The following is a 10284-nucleotide window of genomic DNA, read 5'->3' on the forward strand; positions in this document are numbered from 1 at the left end:
AGGGACAGAGACAGACAGACAGACAGAGACAGACAGAGAGACAGACAGAGAGACAGAGACAGACAGAGAGACAGAGACAGACAGAGAGACAGAGACAGAGAGACAGACAGAGAGACAGAGACAGACAGAGAGACAGAGAGACAGACAGAGAGACAGAGACAGAGAGACAGACAGAGACAGACAGACAGACAGAGACAGACAGAGGGGCAGAGACAGACAGACAGAGAGACAGAGACAGACAGAGACAGATGTGCAGACAGAGAGAACGGGAAGATCCGGGAGCGGGAACTGGTCCGCACTCCCAGCCCCGGGCATGTTAACTCAGTCCCTTCCCTGCCTCATCAAGAGGAGCACGGGGCGTGTACACAACACCCAGGAAAACATCAATCAATGCAGAAGGAAAGAGGACATTTGTTTCTTCACACGCTTAAGGAAGAGTCCAAGCAACACCCCCGGGGGGGCCTCCTATTTTTCTGCCTGGAAGTGACGTACCGCAGGGTAGCACCCTCCCCATCGCTGGGTGGCAGATGCTGGGCGCGCCGGCTCACTTCCCATCTGCTTCTATGAATAATTGATCGAAGGTGGCATGTTGGCCTCAGCTCTGGAATCTCTCACATGAAGGATCGTAAGTAAATGGAGTCACATCGACGCATCATTACTGGCAGCTCCCGTCTCGTCATCTCCAGACAAGCACAGAACTGTGTGCCTCAATCTTGCCCACTTTCTTTGTTCTTCCATTTTTCAAGATCTCTTGATGAATTCCCAGCAGTCACACCCGGCAGCCTTTCAGAGAAGCACACGGCGGCCTCTGCCCTCCTGTCCTCTTCCAGGTCCCCCCGCCCTCCCCGGGGTCAGCGTGCTCTGCAAACCGCAGACCGTGCCTCTGGGGGTACCGGGGAGGGGGCCTCCTCATGGCACCCCTGCTGCCGGGCCTGGCCTCGGGGGAAGGGCATCGTCCTGGAGGCTGGTAACGTCACAGGCGTCTCAGAGGTTAGGGCCCCCGCATTTTAAGGACACATGGGCACCGCCTTCCAGGAATGCCCCCCAACTGCTGAGAGGACCCCTCAGTGGGTCCTGACGTCACCCCATCCTCGTCCTGGGCTCGCTGGTCCAGGGGCTTCCCGCGGGGTCAGGGGCTGGGGGACCCGGAGCTGTCGGCTTAGTGCCCGCGGAACAGAGCGAGTCCTGAGATAGGAGGAGTCGTTTGGCGGGAGCCGCCTGTGCTGGGCGGGGGTCCAAAGGGAGGGCGCGTCCCGGGCCCAGGAGGTCACCCATCAACCCCGCCCCACCCGGAGCCCCGACGTCAGTGGTGATCTGAGGCTGCACCTCGCTTCTGGAGAGGAAGAAGGATTTTAAACACCCATTGGGAAACATCGCGCTCAGAGTCTGCCGTTGTGTCTGCCATTGGCCAGTCCTAACCCTAACTATTACGGGCCGGTTGTGGCCAGAAGCGGTGGAGCCAGACAGACCTGCTCTGAGCCGGGCTGGGCCGGGTGGGTGAGTCAGGGAAGCTGCCCAGGTGTCCGTCGCCACTCCCATGATGGGACACATAACGTCTATCCATTAGAATAAGTAACTATGCGTGAGGGTTTCATTTATTATGAAACCTGTCACAAGCTCAAAACAGCCCATAAATGACCATGGACAGTGTTGACAGTATTCTTGTTATCTGTATCTGCCTCAAAAGCTACCTTCCAGGGGCTTCCCTGGCAGTCCAGTAGTGAGGTCCACTCTCATAACAGGGGTTCAGTCCCTGGTTAGGGAGCTAAGATCCTGAGAGTCACCCCTGTCAGCCAGCCCGGGGACCCGCCGACGCTGCGCTGCTGCAGGGGGTGACCCTCCTCCCGTCCATCCTGGGCCCCCACCCCGGCGAAAGCTCTCCATCGAAAGCGTAGGGACACCCACTGCCTGGGAGGGAGTTCCCTGAGCCACACCCCTCCCCTGGGACAGGCCTTGGGCTGTAAGCCTGGAGTTCCAGCTTCCAGCTGGGTCTGGGGGTCTCAGTCTGTAGGTCAGGAGATAAGCTACCAATGACCTTGGCAGCCAGCACCCATCCTAAGAGAAAGAGCTGAACCCTCGGGCACAGAGCACATGAAGTGAGTCCCCCACATCACAAGGCTCCCAGCAGCATCCCCCACTGTCCTGGGCATCCACACCCACCCCCCTGGTGACCCACGACTCACCTCCCGGCTCCATGGACCCTCCCCAGCTCTTCTGACCCTGGAACACAGTTATCTCTCTCTCTGTGTCTGCCCTGGTTCCCTAAATGAGTGATTTAGGAACCAGGCTGTGTGGGTTTGGGTGGGAATAATCAATCATGCTCTTTGACCTTCTGCCATCGAGTCCAGCTCCCGCAGGACGAGCAGTCTGGGGGCGCTGGGGGCAAAGGAAAGGACCAGTGCACGGGTGGAACCAGGACCGCCTGGACCTCCCCTTCCTGTATTTCCTGCATTTCCTCACCCAAACATTAACTTTTTAAAATGTTTTATCGGGGTACCGTCGATCTGCAATGTTGCGCTAGTTTCAGGCGTGCAGCAAAGCACGTTCTTTCCCACATCCTTTTCCCACACAGGTTTTTACAGGACATTGAGCAGAGTTCCTTGCACTGTACTGCAGGCCCTTGTTAGCTGTCTATTTTGTATATAGCAGTGTGTACGTCAGCCCCAATCTCCCAATTTACCGCTCTCCCCCACAGATCCCCTTTGGTAACCAGAGGCTTGCTTTTGAGATCTGCGAGATTGTTTCTGTTTTATAAAAATGTTCATTTGTTTCATTTTTATTACATTTAACTTATAAGTGATATCATGTGATAAGTATCTTTCTCTGTATGACTTATTTCACTTAGTATGATAATCTCTAGGTCAATTCATGCTGCTGCAAATGGCATTATTTCATTCTTTTTTCAGACTGAGTAATGTTCCATTTTATGTATATGTATGTAAATATATATCACATCTTCTTTATCATTTTCTCTGTCGATGCATGGGAAAAGAAGAAGTAAAACTGTCACTATTTGCAGATGACATGATGGTGCTATATATAGAATTGCCTAAGAATGCCACAAGAAAACTACTAGAACTCATCCATAAATTTGGAAAAGTTGCGAGACACAAAGTTAACACAGAGAAATCTGCGTTTCTACACCCTGACAACAAGAGACCAGAAAGAAAAATTAAGGAACCAACCCTCACCCAGTGTCAGGCTGAGCGCTCGGAATCTGGAAGCATGGCTGGCAGGTGCCTCTCCCAAAAGCAGGAGGCACCAAGGAGAGCCCTGTTCCTGGAAGGCAGGATGGAGGTCAGCACCAAGGTCAGGGCCAAGGTCAGCACCAAGGTCAGCACCAAGGTCTACGCCTGTCCAGCCAACTCAGGCGGGGAGCATGCGTGAAGACACCTGCCACCTCTGATGCCAGGAAACCAGGGCTGGCAGATTAATCCCAGGCACAGACACAGCCTTCTCCCAGCCCCACACTCACCAAATCCGGCCTCCTGCCTCCCCCTGGGATCATCTGGCCTGCCTGTGTCCACAAGGAGGAGGGGAGCTCGTGGCAGTTTGCAGGAGGAAACTTAATTCCTGAGACAGAGAAAAGTTTGTCAAGACTTTCTGGGAGTCTTTTTCATTACATTCCTTCTGAAGCTTTTATTAATTTAGTGGGGCTTCTTAATTAAAGTCTCAATGAATAATTGAAACGTAGCTTTTGATTATGCTGGAGTCGGTGCCATTTTGAGTTGTAATTGTAACTAATAAATTAGTTAAATAGGTAAGATGATGAAACCCTGTCTCAAGGGGGACACTCATAAGTTTGAGAATTTATCTACATGTCATTCAGAAAATTTATGCAGAAAAAAATAGATGATCAGGAGGAAAACCAGAACCAGAGCTTATTAATCAGCCAGGTCTGCTCTGTAAGGGCTGCAGTTCTAGAATAATTCACCGCCTTCTCAACAGAAAGGAAGCAGGCATGTCACCGCGTCTCCCAGGAATCCTCTTCTATTTTCTCCAGTCCCCGCAGTGCGCAGTGATGGAGCACCCTGCTTGACCAGTAGCTGGGAAACGGACTCCCGCCCAGTGAGAGCCCTTCTCCAGATTCCCCGGGGCCAGCACACACCGCTCAACGGCAGGACTGCGAACAGTGTTCCTGGGCCATCAGCCAACGAGCAGTCAAGGGCAGTCTGTGCTACGAGACATGTCGGATGTTCCTACAGCCGCCTGAGATGGGCTTCATCCACAACGACTCCAGCAGGATCTTCTCGGATTCCCGTTGTTTTCACAGCCGGCTGCTTCCAGGCGTGCATGTCAGCCAGAGTGCGCCTTCCTCGTGTGCCTTCGGGGGCGAGCCAGGACTCACAGCAGACTCAACGCACATTCACCAGGACTCACTGGTGCCCAGCGCATGGGAGATGTTTGCATCCCGTGGGCGCTCAGGGAATGTTTGCTCACTGGCAAATCTCTCTGGTTTCTTAGCTGCACAAGATCATTAACTAAAAAGATGTCTTTTCTTTGCTTCACCAGTATTTATGCTAACATGCATGCATTCTCAGTCATGTCTGATTCTTTGCGGCCCCGTGGACTGCAGCCCGCCAGGCTCCTCTGTCCATGGAATTTTCCAGGCGAGAACAGTGGAGGGGTCTGCCACGTCCTACTCCAGAGGATCTTCCTGGCCCAGGGAATGAACCAGCATCTCTTGCACCTCCGGCATTGGCAGGCAGCTTCTTTCCCCCTGGCACCACCTGCAAGCCCACAGTGTTTATACCAATTCCTACGTTTGTCTCGTTGCATCTGGAGCCAGCAACGCTCGCTGCGTGATAGCGATCGGGGCTCCCGTCTCGCAGGAAACGCCCTGGCATCTCTCTGGGGGGTGGCTGGCCACCCCTCACTGTGTCCTCACCAGCCCCTCCTCGAGACAGAGTGCCCAGTGCCCCTTCCTCTCGGCATAAGGAGGACAGGCCTGAGGAGCCAGGCCCACCCTTGGACCTCACCTAGCTCAATTGCTCCCAGTCACAGATGGGTTTAGAGCTTTAACTATGACTTTGGCGGGGGAGGGGGGAGGACACACTTCCATTCACACCAGCGAGCCAGGGAAGACGGCCTCACGAGAAACGAACCCTGCCGCCCCCCAAGCTTGGCCTCCGCTTTCCAGAGCTCAGGGGAGCGCACGACCGCTCATCACTTATCGCCTGTGGACTGGCTGAGGCTGCCGGCTGCCTGGGTCTCAGACTGAAGCTCTCACAGCCGGGACGGACGCCCTCCAGCCTCCTCAGATGCCTGGCTGGGCCGCCTCCTGCTGCACTGGGTCTGGGGCCATGTTCCTGCCAGGCCAGTGCCTAGCTCCTGGCAGTCGTCCACGTCCCCTCCACGAGGCCCCGGCAACCCCAGCGTGGCTGCTGACGCTGCCTCGAGACCAGCAGCACGTCTCCCTGGTCTCCTCCTCGGCCTCCAGCCTGAGAAAACCCTCGGGTCTACATGGCCCCCCAGTTAGGTTGGGGCCCCCTGGGGTCGTTTCCCCTTTGCCCCGAAACGTAGCATCATCACAGGTTATAGGCACAGGCTCTCCCAGCATCCGAGGGGCGGGGTTCACACACAGTGGGGCTCTCCTAGAATTCTCTTGCTACAGCTCTTATCAAGAACAGATTATAGGAGCATCCCTGGTGGGCCAGTGGTTAAGAATCCTGCCTACCAAAGCAGGAGATGCGGGTTCAGTCCCTGGGAAGACACCAAATGCTGAAGAGCAACTAAGCCCATGCACCACACTACCGAGCCTGCGCTCTAGAGCCCGGGAGCCACGATGGCTGGAACCCGCGCGCCCGGAGCCTGAGCTCTGGAGGACTGCACTCAGTGCAGACAAAATAAAATGAGTAAATACATTTTTAAAAAAGAATAAATTTATAAACTTCCTAAAATGTATTTTTTCTTTTGGAATGTGTTGGTATATTATATGATGTTAGCAGTTTTCCAACCCTTTTTGCATGCCAAATTAAACAATTTACAACCTGCCACATCCCTGCTTTTTAAACACTGATTTTCTAGGTGGATGATGGCAATCTATTTTCTATATATTCAACCAAAATGATTTATTCAATAAATGATTTATTCTATATTTTCAACAAAACATGATTTTCTATTTGAGAAACATGAATTATATTAGACCGTTTATATTCATGACCTCTATATTCTTTACTATTTACTTACTACTAGAGTTGTTTAATTCTAAAACAGGTCCATTCAAACATCCCACAGGCTTTTTGTCATGTCTTTAGGCCTTTCCTAGTAGATTTTTCTCTATATATTTAGTTGTTAGACTGTTTCTTAGCAGTTTACACCAGTTCAATTCAATTTCTTATAAATTAGGTCATTTATCATTACATAATGACTTACTTTTCTCTTGTATGAAGTTAAATTGTCATTCATTTACAGTAAACCTTTCTACACCACTTAATCTTAAGTGTTTCTTATAAACTGTAACGCTAAGTTTTGTTTTCTAAATTAGTCTGTCACGACATTGTAAATCAATGGTACTCTAATAAAAATTAATTTCAAAAATAATAAATAAATAAGTCTGTCGTTGTCACTTAACAGAGAATTTATTCTAAGTCCCACTTGTTAAGTTAGTGTTAATCGCTCAGTCGTGTCTGACTCTTTGCAACCCCAGGGACTGCAGCCCGCCAGGCTCCTCTGTCCATGGGACTCTCCAGGCAAGAATGCTGGAGTGGATAGCCGTTCCCTTCTCCAGGGGATCTTCCCGACCCAGGCACTGAACCCAGATCTCGTCATTGGCAGGCAGATTCTTTACCATCTGAGCCAGCAGGAAAGCCCCAAGTCCTATTTAGACCTCATGAATGTTCCTGATTTTTATTTCTTCATTTTTACTGATTTACTTTCCACTTGATTTTACTTCTTTCTTGTTCCTATCTTATCTACCTTCCACTCTAGCGGGAGGGGCAGGACATCTGTAAAGTGGGGTCACACCGGCCCTGCAGGGCCCCCAGATTCTGGGGCTCCCTCTCCCCTACCCTCCCCCACTGCCCTGGTCTCTCTTCAGCGCTCTCCTGGCCGGGGACCCCTGACTCCCCCACCAGAGGCCTGCGGAAGCCCTGCTCCTCACCTCAGGACACGGCTCTCCCCTCAGAACACCACGGACTTTCCCCCTCCCGTCCCTGCACCGGGCTCCTCTCCCCACGTGTCCACCCAGCCGCCCCGTCCACAGGGCACCTAGACCCTGCCTCTGTCTCCCTCACAGCTGAGGGCCTGGGCACACGGGGCCAGGCACACCTGTGTGTCACGCACACCTGCGTGCCGGGCAGCAGCCAGCAGGCAGGCGTCCCACGCTCAGGACCACTGGGGGGACGAGGCCCCACAGCAGGGGCCGCCTTCCAGCACCGAGGTCCCTTCCTCAGCCTCACCCCACCTGCCGAGGCCGGGAGGTGTCGCTCAGGGCTTTAAAGGACTCAAGCGTGGACAGGTCTGGGGCCAGGTCCCCGGTCAGCACTGGCCCTGGAAAGGCGCACCCTCGGGGGCTGGAACACCCTGGACAGGAGGAGAGAGGAGCTGGCAGGGCTCAGGCCTACCTGCAGGGGTCCCCTCTGCTGCTGAGACCCGGCTGCCTCCGGGCACGCACACCCCCCAGGATGCTGAGCCTGTCCTAGGCAGTGGGGTGGGGAGACGTGCCCCCAGGGCGAGGATGGGAAGGAGGGCGCCCCGTGATGCAAGACCCTGAAGCCCACCCTCCACCCTCAGCTCCTCTTTCTTTGGCAAAATCCCACGACAGCTCCATCTGGGTCTCCCCCTGGTTCCCACCTGAACCCGCACACCTGAGCCAGGCTGGAGGAGAAGGCACGCCCACCCAGGCAACTGGACTCTTTGGGAAAAGAGAGAGGAAAAGGCTTGCTCGGAACAACACTTCCCTGCCTGTCAGGTCCGCTCAACACATCACAGAGGTATCCCGGAGCCCCCGAGCTGGGTTGACCCCAGACCCCGGTTTACTGGGTCCACGTTGGGAGCAAACAGGGACAGGCTGAGGCTTCCCCACCACGACCCAGACTCCTGGTCGAGGAAGGCGAGTGCAGAGGCCGCCCACGGTCCGCGGGTGACAGCAGTCCTGAGCTGCTGCAGATGCAGAAGCGCGTGATTGGACATGTTATTACCAATGACGGTCGTGACCGTCAATTACTTAACGGAGGGAATCGGAATACAAATTGCCGGGTGCGCTCAATTACTGCTAAAATGGAATAAAAGCGTTTTAATTGTGATTAGAACGCGAGCTCTGCAGCATGGACATTAAAGGGAACAATGACCCGCCGCAAACAGCGGCCCCGTTTATCTCCCGATCTGCTTACCAAACAGAAGCGGTGCAGCCGGAACAGACTCGACAGGCAGAACCTCGCTAATGAGCTCTGCCGACACGGGGGAAGTCTAAATTGGATTCCACTCCAGGGCTCAGCTGAAATTTATCTTAGCTGGGAGCTGGCTCTCTCGCTGAAAAACCAGTGTCAAGTAAAAGAAGGTACCTGCTACAAGATTATTTTCTTTAAAAAACTGAAATTAAAAGCCCATCGCCGGGTTTACGCACCTTCTCCACTTTGGCAGAGATGGTCTGAGATCATCTCAGGCGAAGAGCCCCGCGTTTGTCCTGTTCGGCCAGGCCCCCGTCCCCCCCGCCACCCTCTCCGTGGCAGGACGGGGGCCACCCTGTCCTGGGGGCCCAGGTCCTTTACCCTCAGTAGATGACGCGCATGCCCGTGTCCCCGGGAGGCCTGGCTGCCCTGCCTCCTCCAGGTGAGCAGGGCTGGGCCTCTGCTGAGCTGTTGGGGGCAGAGCGCCCTGACCGGTCTCTTGGGGACCCCTCCCTGAGCACCTAGACCCGGGGCTTGCCCCTGCCTCCGGGGTCTCCTGGCCACCGGGGCTCTGGTTTGGGTTTCTCCAGCCTTACTGAGGTCTGCGATGTACAAAAACACGCAGGCCCGGGTGTGAGCCTTCCGACGGGCTGGGCAGCGCGTCCTCCCGCGGCACCACCGCCACCATCGCGGGACGGGATGGGGGAGTCTGAGCACCCGCGTCTTCTGCTCCTTGAGCAGGGGCGGCAGGAGGCCTGCCGCAAGCCTGCTGAGGCCGGCCGGAAGCCCAGCAGCCCAGCGCACCCTGCCCGTCCTCGTCAGCTTTGCGTTCAGCTGAGGACACTGTCCCCGAGGTCACTGCACAAAGGCGAGCAGAAGGTGGCCCAGGGCTGCCCTCCCAGCCAGCCCCTCCACCCGACCCGCAGCCCCTGAGCAGAGCCAAGCCTGTCCGGCCTGTCCTCTGACCCCCGTGACCCCCGAGGTGTCCTCTGACCCTCGTGACCCCCGAGGTGTCCTCTGATCCCCGTGACCCCAGACCTGTCCTCTGACCCCCGTGACCCCAGACCTGTCCTCTGACCCCCGTGACCCCGGACCTGTCCTCTGACCCCCGTGACCCCTGACCTGTTTGTTCGGCTCCCTGCCAGGCGCAGGGGGAGACCTGAGGGGCGCGGGCCCCTGGACAGCAGCGGACGGGCTGAGTCCCGCTCAGCGGGCGGCCCACGGCCACCCACCAGGCTGCACTGAGCGGGGAACGGGGTCTTGTGAGGCTCCTGCTGGTCTGAGGCCTGCGGCCGGGGACGCAGCTCCCAGGTTGTTGGAACACCCCGCTGGGAGGAACCTGGGGCCTCGGTGTAGACGCTGGGCCTGCGAGAGGCGCCTCCCGGAGGGGCGTCCCCACGGACGCAGCGGAGTGGGAGCTTGTGGCCTGGCCCCTCAGGCCTTCACTGGGTGAGGGGAGGTGACCCCAGCGCCCCTCACCCCGGACGCTCAGCCAGACACTGGGCGCCTGAGCGGGACTCGGGAACGGGAGGGGCAGTGGGGGAGAGCCAGTGGGCAGGGGGTGCCAGGAGCTCGCTGGGAGCCCCGCGGGGAGGCCAGGCTTCTGGCACCAAATCCGACTTTTCCCTTCAACATTCGAGAGCCCCACGGTCGTCACTGGGGATGGGGTCACCGTCACCATCTGTGGGAACCATTGGGGGGGCCCTCCCTCGCATCACCGAGCCTCGGGCCGTGTCTCTCCTGGTTGAGGGGCCAGGCTGGGCTCCAGTGCCTCCACCCCCTGGGGGCAGGAACCGCCACCCCTCGGGGTGCCCACCAGCCTCTGCACATCACCACTGTCCCCAGGGTGGCACGGCCCCGTTCAGACCCCGTTCAGAGCTCCCAGGACGAACTCTCGCACGAACACCCACGGCCCAGGTTCTGATGCAGAACTGGCCTCCCCGGGTGCACACGC

The sequence above is a fragment of the Muntiacus reevesi genome, chromosome 1, assembly GCF_963930625.1.
Source record: "Muntiacus reevesi chromosome 1, mMunRee1.1, whole genome shotgun sequence".
NCBI classification, from domain to species: Eukaryota; Metazoa; Chordata; class Mammalia; order Artiodactyla; family Cervidae; genus Muntiacus; species Muntiacus reevesi.